Source organism: Physeter macrocephalus, chromosome 1 (genome assembly GCF_002837175.3).
Source record: "Physeter macrocephalus isolate SW-GA chromosome 1, ASM283717v5, whole genome shotgun sequence".
Lineage (NCBI taxonomy): Eukaryota > Metazoa > Chordata > Mammalia > Artiodactyla > Physeteridae > Physeter > Physeter macrocephalus.
Window position 1 is genome coordinate 31,103,304 of NC_041214.2, and position 15,528 is coordinate 31,118,831.

Here is a 15,528-nt window from a genome sequence, read left to right on the forward strand (position 1 = left end):
ATGAATGGATAAAGAAGATGTGGCACATATATACAATGGAATATTACTCAGCTGTAAAAGAAATGAAATTGAGTTCTTTGTAGTGAGGTGGATGGACCTAGAGACTGTCATACAGAGTGAAGTAAGTCAGAAAGAGAAAAACAAATATCATATGCTAACACATATATATGGAATCTTAAAAAAAAACGTTCTGAGGAACCCAGGGGCAGGATAGGAATAAAGATGCAGACGTAAAGAGTGGACTTAAGGACACGGGGGGGGAAGGGTAAGCTGGGACGAAGTGAGAGAGTGGCATTGACACATATACACTACCAAATGTAAAATAGATAGCTAGTGGGAAGCAGCTGCATAGGACAGGGAGATCAGCTCAGTGCTTTTTGACCGCCTAGAAGGGTGGGATAGGTAGGGTGGGAGGGAGACACAAGAGGGGGGGATATGGGGATATATGTATACATATAGCTGATTCACTTTGTTATACAGCAGCAACGAACACAACAATGTAAAGCAATTATACTCCAATAAAGATGTTAAAAATAATAATAAAAAAATAAATTATAATAATAAATAAACAACTTGCCTTGGCTTCCACTGGAGGATGGCTTATGTGTTCCCTCACCCAAATGCTCTTCCCCCAACTCCCAGTTTTAAGATACTGGATTTCAAAAAAGTTGTTTACTTTTTATCACCCATCAAAACAAAAACAAGTTGATTTAGGATGTGATGACATTTAGTGCTTCTAACCACTCCCTCCGTTCACTTCTGGATGTTTCAGGAGGCATTCCTAGTTTTCCTTCCATTTCTCTGACTGCTCCTTCTCCTCCTCCATTGAAGACTCTTCTTTCACTCCTTAAATGTTTGTGTTTCTCAGGGTCTGTCCCAGGTTCTCCTCCTTCTCATATATTCAGGCTCCAGGACAAAAAAGAAGACAAGGAGAGTCCAAGGTGACCCCCAGGTTTCCTGACTTGAGCAACTGGACAAACATAGATCATTCTAATCAGAGAATCTTTTATTGTAAGGAACAGAAATCCACTCAAACTAGCTCAAGTCAAAAAGGAGTCCTGGGACTTCCCTGGTGGTGCAGTGGTTAAGAATCCACCTACCAATGCAGGGGACACGGGTTCGAGCCCTCGTCCGTGAAGATTCCACATGCTGCGGAGCAGCTAAGACCACGCACCACAACTACTGAGCCTGCGTGCCACAACTACTGAAGCCCACATGCTACGAAGCCTGCTCGCCGAGAGGCCAAGCTCCACAGAAAAAGAAGCCACCGCAAATAGAAGACGGCACACTGTAACGAAGAGTAACCCCCCGCTTGCCACGACTAGAGGCAGCCCGCGGGCAACAACGAACACCCAATGCAGCCAAAAATAAATAAATAAATAAATTTATTTTAAAAACTGGAAAAAAATGTATTAAAACTACTTGAATGTACTCTTAAAAAAAAAAAAAAAAAAGAATCCTGTGAGGAGACAAAGTGTCTCAGAGAAACACGAAAAACTCCCAGGCCATGCGAAAAGCAAAACCAAAGCCACTTCGAGACAGAGACACTGTCTCCTCCCCGTGGAGTGGCTCCTCAGCTTCTCTGACTACCTCCACCCCCTTCCCATCCTCCAATCAGCCGCCTCTGAGTTTCCTCCCTTCCTAAACTTCATCTAGCCCTTTATTGCCACCCCAGACACAAATCAGCCAGTCTTTGCGTTCCAGTGCCTACCGTGAACTGAAACTTGGTATCACTTAGATTCCCCAGAGAGGGCATCTGATCAGCCCAGCTCTCCTTTTCTGCACCAGGCCAGCTGGCCAGTGAGCTCCCCTTAGATGAGGTGCACACTCCTGTGCCAATCAGCTATAACTGGGGGGTGGTCAGGGGCCTGCTGTCCACCCCGCAGGGGCTGTGGGTGGAGGAAGATTCTCTAAGAAGGGAGGTATCCCCAGATGTGCCGAATACAGTGGTATTATTAAACAGACTAATTCTACAAATACTCATTGTGAAAATGCTAAATGCACAGCAAGAGAAGAGGACTGAGGCTTAAAACGCTCCCATTTTGAAGGAAACAGGTTGAAAAGGACCAGCAGAAGAAGCAGAAGTTTCCATCGCTTTAGATGTGACAATATAGGGAGAAGAGAATTTTGAGAAATGTATTCATTTCTTATTGCTGCTCTAACAAATTACCACAAACTTAGTGGCTTAAAGCAATACAAATTTATTCTCTTAAAGTCCTAGAGGGAAAGAAAATGAAATGGGTTTTATGAGGCTAAAATTAAGTATTGGCGGAGCTGTGTTACTTTTGAAGGCTCTAAGGGATAATCCATTCCTTGCCTTTTCTAGCTACTAGAGGCTGCCAGCATTCCTTGGCTGGTGGCCCGGCATCACTCTGCTTCCATCATTACAGCTCCTCCCGGAATTAGACTCTCCTGTCTCCTCCCTCTTTTCCTTATAAAGACCCTTGTGATGACATTGGGTCCACCCAGATAATCCAGAATAATCTCCCCATCTCAAGATCCTTAACTTGGTCACATCTACAAAGTCCTTTTTGCCATATAAGGTAACATATTCACAGGTTCCAGGAGTTAGAACATGGATATCCTTGGAGGGTCATTATTCTGTCTCCCACAAGAAGGGTATGTTGGTCACAGGAGACAAAACCCCGCCACTAGCCTAAGGAACAGCCACTGAATCTCACGCAGCCTCATCTGAGTCCTTCAAAAATATCATTTTCACAGAATGGAAAAAATGGAAACCAAATGTCAAAAGATTAGAGGCATGCAGGTGGTGAAAATGAGGAGGGAGAAATGCTGATCATTCCTAGGAAAAGTCCAGCAAAGGAAGATGAGAACTATAATCTGAGAGGACAAGAAGCGACAGAGTCATTGAGGTATGAAAGTTGGCGGGGGGAAGACCCCTCGAGACATGGGGAGGCAGAAATAGACCAAGCCTTGAGGGTCCAGGCTTGAAGGTACCTTTGGGGAAATGCCATGGAGGGGCCCCAAGAGGAAGAGAAGTTCAGCACAACTCAGGGTCTCCAGCTGAGGCTGGATGTTGACTCCACCTCCATGACTTTCCCGAACAGCCCCAAGGCCTGGATAAAGAGCAAAAGGCAAACAGAGGAGACAGTTGGATTAGATGGTTTCATGGAGGCTCTGAGAAGTGAGCAATGCTGTGCTGCTGGAGAGAGCAACGGTAGAACAGCTGAGAAGGCAGAGAAACCAGGGAAGGCTGGGGAGTGGAGAACTGAAGTGGGAGGAGGTGTCAGACAGCAGCCAAGGGAAGGGCTCCATCAGTACCTGCGGAGTGACAGCACACACGGAAGAATAAACAGCCAATCCCTAGCCACAGTGCTGCTGGTCAGCTGGGTGTGATATAGGATCTGGGGCCGCAGAGGAGTGGTTGCGATTGGATGGGGGGCGGGGCTGCAGATAAACAGCATCACATCCCTAACCAGGCCACACCCAAGGCTCACAGAGCTACACAGATGAGGGTGCCCGGGTTTCTTGCAGGATCCATTTGGTCACCACAGTCGAAGGAGCCCCTGGCCGCCCAGAAGGAAGGAATCAAGGTTATCTCATCAGCTTCCACCAAGTGGTCTAGCATTATTTAGCCCTATATCTTTTTTGCTGGGGTCAGGCTGGGGGGACAGTTTTATACACTGTCTCCACCTGCCATGAAAATGTTTATCCAGGTTTGTCAGATGGACACTGGCAGAAAGCACATTTCTCCTCCCAGGGAAAAGAAAGATGTCACTGAAATTATCTTGGGTTCCATAGGTGACATTAGTACAGCCCGACTGCAAAACATCAAGTGCCAATTTTCATGTTAGTTTCTGTTGCACTAAATGGAAATCCTACCATTGTGTCGATTATATTGGTGAGAAAATTCCCCCAGCCGCTGGCCCGGCGCGGGGCTGCACCTGGGCCCAGGGGCCACTTATCTGCCGTGTAGGTGAATTCTGCGTTGCTTGGCTCTAGAGGAAAATGCATCTTACATAAGGTTCTGCTCCACAGATAAGTCTGTTGTTAATGTGCCTCAGACTGCCTTGGCGTCGGCTATTATCACAGATACATGCAACGTACATCGTTTTTATCAGTGTGCATTGTACTTGGGGTTGAAAAAAAATAAAAATAAAAAAGGAAGAGAGACCACAGGATGTCATTTGTTATTTTTTTAAAAAGAAAAAAAAATGTTTGCTACAGATTCCACCCATACCACATATTATTCCCAATGAATAAATTGGAACATCGTGCTCACTTTGGCAGCACATATACCAAAACTGGAGTGACACAGAGAAGATTAGCAAGGCCCCTGTGCAAGAATGACATGCAAATTCATGAAGCATTCCATATCTTTTTTTAAAAAAACCTGGAGCATCAAACACACATTAGTCAAATGTGTGGGTTTTTCAGAATGGACTTTTCCATAGTTCAGTGTGATTGAGTAGTACATGTAGGGCATCATACCTGAGCTAAATGCTGCCTGCCACGACTCTGCCCCATCTTTTAAATGTATGGGGTATTTTTTCCCAAAAATGAAAGAAGAGGATTTGGTAATGAATTCTTTAAGCTGAGGGAACAGAGGAAAAGTGGGGACCTAGTGTGAATCTGAGCCATTTCTGCTTTCATATCCAGGAATTGATCAATCTGGGGAAACTGAGGCAGCTCAATCAGATGTTTGTTCCAATAGAAGCCAGCTTTGCAGCACAGTGAGTCCCAGCTGCACTGTTGGCAGAACTCCTGTCCCTCCTTGGAAGACCCTCCCCTGCGTAGGGCATTCAAACAGTGCGACGCTGTTTGGGGGTGTTCGGGTAGTGATCGGACAGTAATATATTTCCCCATTTCCTGGACCCAGGAAGGCAGAAACTTGAATGATGACCAGTGATGAAACCACCAGCACAGCCAGGCCAGGCCCGGGAGCCCATGGGCTGAAGAAGTCCCAGTGAGTTGATTGCATCCATGTCTCTAGGTCTCGTGTTCCCATGTGTGAGACGCCCTGAGGGGACTAAATGACCAACGATGTCCTCCGCGCCAACCATGTGTACAATGCCTAATGGACGTATTTCACCCTCACTCTAGTCTGGCCTCTCCACACTGGGCTTCCTGCTTGTCAGGGGGCAGCTGAGGTGCTGACTGAGGATCCCACCTGAGCTCTGGCTGAACCCCACCCCCAAGAAAAGCCCAGATCCCAGACTAGAGTTGGTACTGAGAGCAAGGGATCCCAAAAATGTGGATCTGAGCACATGGGTGGAGACTGGAGAGTCCAGCTCCCACAAGGAACGAGAATCTTCTGACAAGGCTGGCCAAGAGCTTTGTGCATCACCTGCCCCAAGAGGGCACGCTGACAGCTCCAATCACAAACGACGTGCACAAGGGCTGATGGGGGACATGTGGAAGGGACCCTCTCAATGCTCCATCCAGATCCCCTTGGGTCCCTTCCACCATTTCTGGGCATCTCCCTCCTGGCTTCACTATGCTTTTCCCTAACGGCCACCATCCCACTTCTGGGATTCAGACCCTTCAAACAGAGATTAGTTTATGAGTCCTGGACAGGACTGAATGCTAGGCCAGAGTTTTAGATGTTTTCCAGAGCTTGTTCCAGACCACCAGAATTCTCTCCAGCCCGTAACTCATGTATTCCCAGCATGCTCTAATCCACCTCACCTCTTTGTTCACCCCGTGTCCCGACTGCCTGCCTGCCAACCACTGAACCATATTTATGGTTGTCTTCTACGTGACTCGGAGCATAACATGGTTAAATCAGGAACCCCAGTACTCCTCTGTCTTACCCTCAGCTGCAGGAGCCTTGAGGCATATTTAACAGTGTCACACAGAAAGTGCCAGGGTGCCTGTGCTTTGTCCCCAATCCAAGAGGAAGACTCTTCTGTCCAATGTGGTTTAAAACGCCCCTCCCACTGTAGATCGTAGCAGCGAAGAATGCTGAGCAGGGCAGAAAACACAACATCCAGACCCCAGAAACAGGCTGAATGCCCAGGTTTAGGGAGGAGAGAGCAAGAGAGTGTGAGAGCCACCCAGCACTCACAGCACCCCCATCTCCCCATCCTGGCAGTCTGGCAACGAGTCACTCCTAACAGGCCTGGAGCCAGAGCCCAGCGCTTACTCATTCGATAATAGACAGTAATTGCATATGTGCCTGTCCACAGAAATCAGTGAATTAAGAGTCAGTATTTACAGATTTACTTTTCACATCTGTTGGTACAAAGATGAAGAGCTTTCTGTCAACAGTAAAAGTAACTCAGTCCAAAGTGAGTCCAGAATTTAACAAATTACACTCTCTGCCTCTTAGTCCATTGGATAAGGATAGCAAGTCACCTTGGGCCCATTGGGGGTGCCTTATTAGCTATGCACATTAAGGCCTTACCTATATTTGGGGAGAGGATGCGAAGGCCCCATGGGGATGTAGGTATATAACTCCCTATTGCTGATGCCCTGGAGGAGTGTAACAGGATTATATGGTGCTGTGAAGCCACGCCCCTGCCTGACACCCCACGATCTGCAGAGCTCAGGAGAAAGGTGGACAGTCTGTAGTAGGATCTGGGACCTTCTGAGAATAAAGCGTCTAAGATCCAGACTTGCAGCTAAGAAAGCTGTCGGGGTGGACAGGTCTATGGGAAATCTGGAACTGGGACCCAGGCCCTAACCAGAGGCCTGAGGCCTGGGGTCAGGGCTTGTGAGGCGAAACTAGAGCTGGCAGGGCGCCTGGCTGGGGCCTGTGCTGGGGCCTGAGGGTAACAGCCGAGCAGGTGAGCAAAACCTGAGTAAATAAGTTGGATGCCAAGGTGAGAGTTCACTCTGCAGAGGACAAGCATCCATCCATCTAGGACCAGACTTTGGCAGGGATGCCCTGTGGCCGTGACCACAATTCCGATCCAGGGCTTAAACCATCTGGGGTTCTGGAACAGCATGGAGGTGAGATATGGAGGGCTTGAGAGGTGGCTCTCATCACCCCTAGTTAGAGCCTGTGGGGACTCCCCAGGGTAGGTAGAAACAGTAAAGCAAGAGGATAGAGTTTTTGTTTCGAGCTGGTGGTGTGGCTCAAACACAAAAATCTTAAAACAAAACAAAAAACACACAACACTCCAGTCTAAACAGGTGGGCCATGGAAGAGGCTTGCACAGTTTGGAGGAAGAGAATAAAGACTGTTTTATTGGCAACCCTGTCTAGGGGTCTACCAGCCCTGCTGCCATTCTCACTGGAGGTCAGCTGGGGAAGGACCTCTACTGAGACCTCATTCCAGAGTGCCAGCTCACTCCTCCTTTTACTCCTGTCACCTTCATAAAGACCTGGATTGAAGAGCTCCCCTGCATAAATTTAATATTGATTGGGTCAACATTCTAGAGTCCAGAGTAGCAACCACTTGGTAGCCCCTCTGGCCATCTCCCCAAGGCAATGCTCTCTGCCTTCCACCACTGGCCCCGGGGAGAGATGCTCACCACATCTGGCCTCCCTCGCACCCCGGGGAAGAGGCCCAGTCTGTTGCAGCTGAGAACAAACTGAGAGAGTAGTGCCTTGCCCTCCACGGCGGTCACCATTGCACCCCTCTCCCCCAACCCTGTGAAGCGACCATCTCGGCTGCGCAAAGCCTCACAATTCACAAAGGGGTCCACACGCACAGTCCACCGAACAGCATCACTTGGCCTGCATTACCTCTCCATAATAATCTCATACATCAAAGCAGGGAGAGACCTGGCTCTGCCTGTAAGCGACTCCGTTAGACATTGAATATCATTATCAGAAGCCCCTCGCTCCCTCGGCTTCGTATGCAAACTCCTGAGCTCCCTGGAGTCCTTCCTGAAGAAAGTGCCTTGCACGACGGACATTTGTTATTTTGCAGGAGAGGACGCTGAGGCTCCACCGGGACCGAACCAAATTAACTGCAGCCAAGAATTGGCGCCAATCAAGACCTATATTGACACCTAGTGGCATCTCTCGGAACTGCAGCTGGCTCCGGCGGGTTCCTCTGGAAGCCACTCTCAGAAAAGCAAGAAACAAAGCCACTGATCCAAATATTTACAAATATCCGAGAAGAAGACAGAGTGGGAAACAAATTCACTTTTCAGAACCTCTTTGGTGATAGACAAACCCACACTTCATGTTTAAATATCTTAACTTGGCATGAGAGGGAGAAATTGAAACCATTACTCTTTCATCTCATCTCGGGATAAAATTCATTGAGAAAGAGAAAGGGAGGAATAGAGTCAAAAGCCTAAGTGGAATCCAACTTTACATTGCACAGCCCTCTGATCTATGAATCCGACCTACATACAGTCACACAAGTGTGCAAAGATAGTCATTGCAGCAGTGTTGGGAATTTTTTTTAAGTGGAAATAACCTAAAAAGTCCAACTATTATATATAATATTATATATTGTGTATATAGTATATTATATATAAATATGTTATATTTATATCTAATATATATAAAAATACATAGATATCTAATACAAGTCATATATAGTGATATATAGATAGATCACCTGGTGTACGTGTCATGACTTGTTATCGTTACATAATGCGATTTTATCTTTATTTGGAGTCTCCATTCCTCCTGATGCAGAAAAAGTAACCATGGTCAATCCTGGATAAAATCAGGCATTTTCTATTTAAACTTAGTCAATGCAGAAGTTTTCTTTCCTTACCTTGGCCTGTAGATTTAGGGGCTTACTTCATATCACATCTTCGGTGGGGGGGGTGTCTGCTCCCCAAAGCTCCAAATGGAGGTTTATCACTGACCCCTCAGCTCCTGAGTCCCCAAACTCTATCCTGAGCGTTCTATAACACCCTCATACGTTATGTCTAACCCCCCAGGGGAGGGCACAGGAGACGCCCTTTTGACATCCTGACTGTTTTTTTCTTACTTCTTCCTCATCTTCCCTCTTCCTCAGCCACAGCTTGATCTAGCCTGAGTTTGGGAAGAGGGGGAAAAACTGCCAAAACATAACCTTTTCTGCTCAACCTTTTCTATTTCATAGTTGGGATGAATATTTTAGACTAAAATCCAAGAATTGGCATATTTCCTCTCTGACTCCACTGTGATAGCTTCCTTGAAGACATGAGTATCTCCCGCCTACCTTCCCAAATCGGGAGTGGAGCAGGGCTCCAGAGAAGAGGGAGTGTGCGATGGGAGAACCAGATCTGGTGATACTTCACATATTATCCCATCTCTGAGAGGGAAGGATCTGGAAGGAGGCACAGCAAACAGTCACAGAGCTCACACCTAGGATGAAGGAGGAAGGAAGGAAAGGAGGAGCTTTTTGATTTATATCCTTCTATGTTGCTCGAACTTTTTACAGTAAGCAGGCATTCCTTTTGGAGATAAATTTAGTTGGTCTAAAGATTAAAGATCAAGAGGCTAGCCAGATCTTACGTTTGTTCCCTTCCTCTTCTTTCCATCCTTTGAAAGCAGTGCCCGTGACAGCTCTACAATAGGACAGCAATTAGAATATGTCACTGGAGAGAGGCACTGCTGTTTCCTCGCTTGCCCGCCCTGTCCCCATCACTGAACCAGCCAGGGCCCAATCACAGAGCCGAGTGTCAACACTGAGGAAAACCCCTGGAATAAGTTCCTACTGTGTGTGGTACTCTGTGTCTGAGCCCTAAACAACAAGTGCCTTGAGCTCATCATAAACTACATGTGGGCCAGAAGTAACAGAAAAGTCTTTTTTTTTTTCTAATGGGAAAAAAAAGCCTGTTAGTCTATGGAGAGAGAAGGGAGTAGTAGAAAGTTGTGGAGCCGACAGTCACACGCCCCCTCTTCTCCCTCCCTGGGCAGAAGAAGGCAGGACACACTTTTGACCCAGATGTTTCCTGGGATGGAAATGTGATCGCACTGATGCCGGCTCTCCTTGCTCTGTTCCCAGTGAGGCGTGCCGGTGGTGGTGCTCGGGAGGGATTGTTTGGGTTTTTTCATTACTTTGCCCTCACCATAATCAGTGCACCATTCTGAACTGGACTTTTCTTCAATTACGGAAATTTTTCAGTCATTCCCTCTCCTGTGATCTCACCAGTTTTCTCATTCAGAGCGCCTCTCGGATTAGAATTTCTCAGGCTATCTTCCATGATTCTCAACTTCGTAGTTTTCATTTCTCCATCTTTTGGTTCTGTATTATATGTAATTTCTTTCTCTCCTTTGATTGACTCGTCTCTCATCAGCTATTCTAGCCTCTTATTTATCCTACTTATTGGAGTCTTTTTATTTCCAAGAGCAATATTTTTCGTAACTGCCTGTTCACATTTAATCATCTCCTCGTCTCCTTGCAAAGATGCTATTCCCTCCTTACCTCTTCAATATGTAACAGGATATTAAACTTTAAGGGAATATCCAAATATTGTACCTAACACTCATCGAGAGGACATTAAAAGGATTGAGTTGTTGGACATTTCAAAGGATTTGTGAAGAGGATGTCTTTGGAGAGAGTGTTGGAGTGCTCTGAGTTTCACTGACCCCAGGCTAAGAATGGAATGAGGGGCAGTTTATCTCTTAACCCCGACCTTAGGGTCCCATGCAGAGAGCCTGATGTGTGTTCCCTGCTGTTGGGGAAAAAGGAGGCTGGGTGCCTGGCTCACTTGGAGGAGGCCAAAGGGCCTATGAATACAGAGCAGGTGGTAGTGTCTGAGGAAACCAGAGGAAAGCTGCAGCTGTGGACTAGTCTGGGTTGTCCAGGGAAAACCTAAGGGCCTGACTTGTGATTCACTGACAAGAGCTTCCAAAGGCTCCAAGCAGCATCCTTACCTGCCATGAGAGTCTAAGCCCCATTGGATCTGCTGGATCCTGTGGCCCGAATGGCAGTGCAGCTTGCACCGCAGCCTGGACCGATGCAGAGCCTTCTCTTGTTCTGGGCCCCACTCAAAACTAGCGTCTTTTGGGACTTCCCTGGCGGTCCAGTGGTTAAGACTCCGAGCTCCCAACGCAGGGGACCCAGGTTCGATCCCTGGTCAGGGATCTAGATCCCACATGCCACAACTAAGAGCCCGCAAGCCCCAACTAAAGATCCTGCACGAGGCAACAAAGATCCTTCATGCCGCAACTAAGACCTGGCGCAGCCAAATAAATAAATATTTTTTTAAAAAAATCTAGCGTCCTCTCAGATCACTCAGTAAATGGGCTGGAGGAACACATCACATGAGGAATTTGTTGTATCCAAAGTCCAAAGAGCTACACTGGGTGCTGCACCACATTTTGGCTGTAGGAGGGTCCAAGCAACAACTTATCCTTTACCTTAGAAGGGCTATCTGAACAGAAGTAAAGGGCTGAGTAAGAAAGAATTCTCTCTCCTTCCCTCTCTCTCTGTCTGTCTTCGAGCTGGGACATCAGTCTTCTCCCCCCTTGAGACTGGGACTCAGACTAGAACTTACACCATTGGCTTTCCTGGGTCTCAAGTTTGCCAACTGCAGATCTTGGGACTTCTCAGTCTCTATAGCCATGTAAACCAAAACCTTAGAAGGGAGATCTTGACATACCCCACACCACGGTGCCCCTAGAAGTTTCACTGAGGTAGAAGGCCCCTGAATTTTAGTCAGGTTTACTTCCCATCCTCTAACATGAAAGTATCTTACCGATAAGCCTAAGAGTAGTTGCTACTTCTTGCTCAGTAGATCCAATCAGCATAATGTCATTAATGTAATGGACCAGTGTGGTATCTTGTAGGAGAGAAAGGTGATCAAGATACCTGTGAACTAAATGATGACATAGAGCTAGACAGCTGATATACCCCTGAGGTAGAGCAGGGGTCGTGTATTGCTGGCCTTGCCAACGAAAAGAAAACTGTTTCTGGTGGCCTTTACTAACAGGTAATGAGAAAAAAACCAACAGCTAGGTCAATAGCCGCATACCAGGTACCAGGGGATGTGTTGATTTGCTCAAGCAATTAAAAACACCACCTTGCTAAGTTTGTAATATTCCATGATGCACTGTCATTCTCCAGGATCCATCCTTCTTCTGCAGAGGTCAAATAGGTGAGGTAGGAATCACCACCCCTGCATCTTTCAAGTCCTTGATGGTGGCACTAATCTCTGCGATCCCCCCAGGAATGTAGTATTGCCTTTGAGTTACTAGTTTCCTAGGTAGAGGCAGCTTTAGTGGCTTCCACCTGGCCTTTCCCACCTCACTCCACAGGTCAGAGAAGCAGTGTGGGAATTCTGCCAGCTAATGAGTATATCTATTCCAATTATGCATTCCAGAACCAGGGAAATAGCCACAGGGTGTGTTCAGGGACCCACTGGGCCCACTCTGACATGGACCTGAATTAAACCCCGTTGATCACCTGACTTCTGTAAGTCACTGCTCTGACTGGCGGACCACAGTGACATGTTGGGTCTCCCAAAATCACTGTCAGTTCAGAATCAGTGTCCAGTAGTCCCCCAAAGGCCTGATTATTTCCTTTTCCCCAATGCAGTTACCCTGATAAAAGGCTATAAGTCCTTTGGGGAAATCTGGGAGGAAGAATAACAGTACAAATGTTTGGTAATGTTCCAGTGTCCTTCCTAAAGGGCATTAGCACCCCCTTCATTCAAGGGCCTCTGGGTCTATAAACTGGCTCAGGTCTGGGAATTGATTGAGAGGCCACAGTTCTCTGTTTTTTTTTTTTTGAATTGTATTGGCGTATAGCTGATTTATAATGTTGTGTTAGTTTCAGGTGTATAGCATAGTGATTCAGTTATACATATATTCATTCTTTTTCAGATTATTTTCCCATATAGGTTATTATAGAATATTGAGGAGAGTTTCCTGTGCTACACAGTAGGTCGCTGTTGGTTATCTATTTTATATGATTCAGGTTAGACTTTTGTTCCCTTGACCTAGAACTTTTCTGTTTCTACAGATCAAGTAGGAATGTAGTAGGCTTCCTATCAGTTTCACTTCTAGGAACACCATGATGAAGTAGCCAACGCCCTAAGCCTGTATGAGTCAGACTCTCCCAATGGCTGCCTTGACTCTGCTGTCTATTACACTAAGCATGTCCACCTGGCCTTTGGCGGTTGATTGCCACCACTTGGCTCCTGCCACCCCGGATCTAATTACTCCCATTGCATTTAGGCCTCGAGGACTGAAGCTGCCACTGTGAGATCTGACCTGCAGAGAAAGGTGATCACAGAGCTCTTCAAGGATGTCAGGGCTCCCCTCACAAACTTATTTCTCACAGTGATGGTGAAAGGTCTTCCGCAGAGAAAGACAAATACCGCATGTTTTCACTTGTATGTGAAATCTAAAAACTAAAACAAACAAATGAATATAACAAAACAGAAGCAGACTCACAGATACAGAGAACAAACTAGTGGTTCCCAGTGCGGAGAGGGGTGGGAGGAGAGGCAAGACAGGACAGGGGAAGGAGGTTAAGAGGCACAAACTAGTAGGTATAAAATAAATAACATACAAGATGCAATGTGCAGCACAGGGAATATAGCTAATATTTTATAACTTTAAATGGAGTATAATCTATAAAAATATTGAATTACCATGTTGTACACCTAAAACTAATATATTATAAATCAACTATAATTCAATTTTTAGAATAAAATAAGATAAAAAGAAAGGTATGTCTTCTGGACCCTCCCAGTGGGAGAGAGAGAGAGAGAGAGAGAGAGAGATTTATTATAAGGAATTGGCTCACGTGATTTGGGGGCTGACAAGTCCCAAGATCTGCAGTTGGCAAACTGGAGACCCAGGGGAGCCAATGGTATAGTTGCTGTCTGAGTCTGAAGACCTGAGAACAAAGAAAGCCAATGGTGTAAATTCCAGTCCAAGCTTGAGTCTGAAGACAGAAGTCTGATGTCCCAGCTTGAAAACAGTTGGGCAGAGAGAGAGAATTCTCCCTTACTCAGCCTTGATATTCTACTCGGGCCTTCAAGTGACTTGATGAGACCCAGCCACCACGAGGAGGGCACTCTGCTTTACCCAGTCTACCATTTCAAATGTTACTCTCCTCCAGAAACACCCTCACAGACACACCCAGAATCATGTTCATCCAAATATCTGGGCACCCCATGGCCCAGCCAAGTTGACACATAAAGTTAACCATCACGAGCTGGAAAAACAAAATTCATTACCTACATGGGAGTTACAGTCTGAGAGTTTCAGCAGGAAAGCTTACGAAGAACTCATAAAAGTATTCATAGGAGAAAGAACCAGCTTTAAACCTCAGGGGGTCCCAGGAAGCCCAAACCCAGCTTTCCACTGTTCCAATCAAGTAAGACCCTCCCTGATCCCCCTTTTCCCTCTTGAACTCCAATCTCAGATGGGTCCACAGTGGCTGCAGGTGAAGGAGGAGGATGTGAAAAAAGAGAGATAGAAACTGACCACACCCTTCCCTGAAGTAAGGAAGCCACCTGCTAAAGACAAAAGAAGCTTTATATCTCATGAGAGTTCAAAGTTTTTATTACTATCTGGGAATAGGCAATTTTAATTATGAATGCAAACTCCTAGTGAAAGTGGCTATAGAGCTTTCTATTACCCAGAAGTATCCAAAATAGTCTCCATTGACAGGGAAAAAAAGCTGCCACCACTAAATTTTAAGGAGGGGTGGGAGACGTTCCATGAGTTTTTAGATTTTCAAATTATCTATTATTTCCATCTCTTCTGTTACGAATTCTTCTGTCTGTTGAGTCTGTAAAATGAGCCTCAAGATGAATTTCATGATGTCCTTTGTCAGTTTTGTTCCAAGGTTCATTCTGCCTGGGAGTGTTTTCCACGAACAAGTCCTTGCATGGTAAGTACTTTTGCAGCTGACTTAGCCCATTCTTCCTGGTTTGCACACCCAGGGTGGGCTCTTAAATTATGGACTTTCAGGTGCTGGCTCTCAGCCAACAAAATTCCTGGCGCTGCACCCCTGGTGCAGGACCAGCCCAGTTCCCATCTTTAGCGAAGATGCCCCTTTTCCTTCCTGCACCATGGGCAAGCAGCACATTTCTGGAGTGTTTTCAGCCCCCATTTGCTAGATAGGCAAGACAACCAGCCCCAACCCCAGCTTCATGAAGCAAGCACGGGTCCACTCTCCTGCCAAGCACAGGGTACACTCATCTCCATTCCCACAGGAGCTTTGAAGCCCAATCTATGTATACCCAGTTCCTTCTACCCTTGGGCTACATTTCACCAACCTGCTCTGTAGGTTTATTCTTTATTATTGGTCCACAAAGATTGATTGATTTTTTGATTCATTCATTCATTGGCGCGTGTGTGTGTGTGTGTGTGCATGCACATTTCATCAATCACTCCTCTGTGGCTGGAGGAGGTTACAGAGAGGGCTTGATGTGTGCTCACTCCACCATCTTGATCAATGTCTTCCAGGCATGTCTCAGACACTACTGAGCTAGACAAGCAAGAAGCATGTCCAGACCTGGTCATCTCAGTCTTCACAGAGTGGACAGGCCCATTTCCAAAGTGGCAACACTCTCCCTTGGTAATGGGAGGAGTTTGCTTATTAGTGGCTAAAGCAGAAATCCTTTCCTCTCCTGTCCTGTCCTACCCAGAAGAGTGGTCATGAGAGCTGACACAGGGCAGGCTGGTTGAACATCCTGGAGAGGCACA

At 46.3% G+C, this 15,528-nt stretch overlaps 1 non-coding gene across 1 annotated transcript; it reads left to right on the top strand.

Annotated features, from left to right (window-relative positions):
* The first annotated feature begins 4,235 nt into the window (after positions 1-4,235).
* Positions 4,236-4,342, top strand: LOC112067050 (U6 spliceosomal RNA). The gene has a single exon (XR_002893052.1). It is a non-coding gene; the product is annotated as a U6 spliceosomal RNA (small nuclear RNA).
* Positions 4,343-15,528: the final 11,186 nt, after the last annotated feature.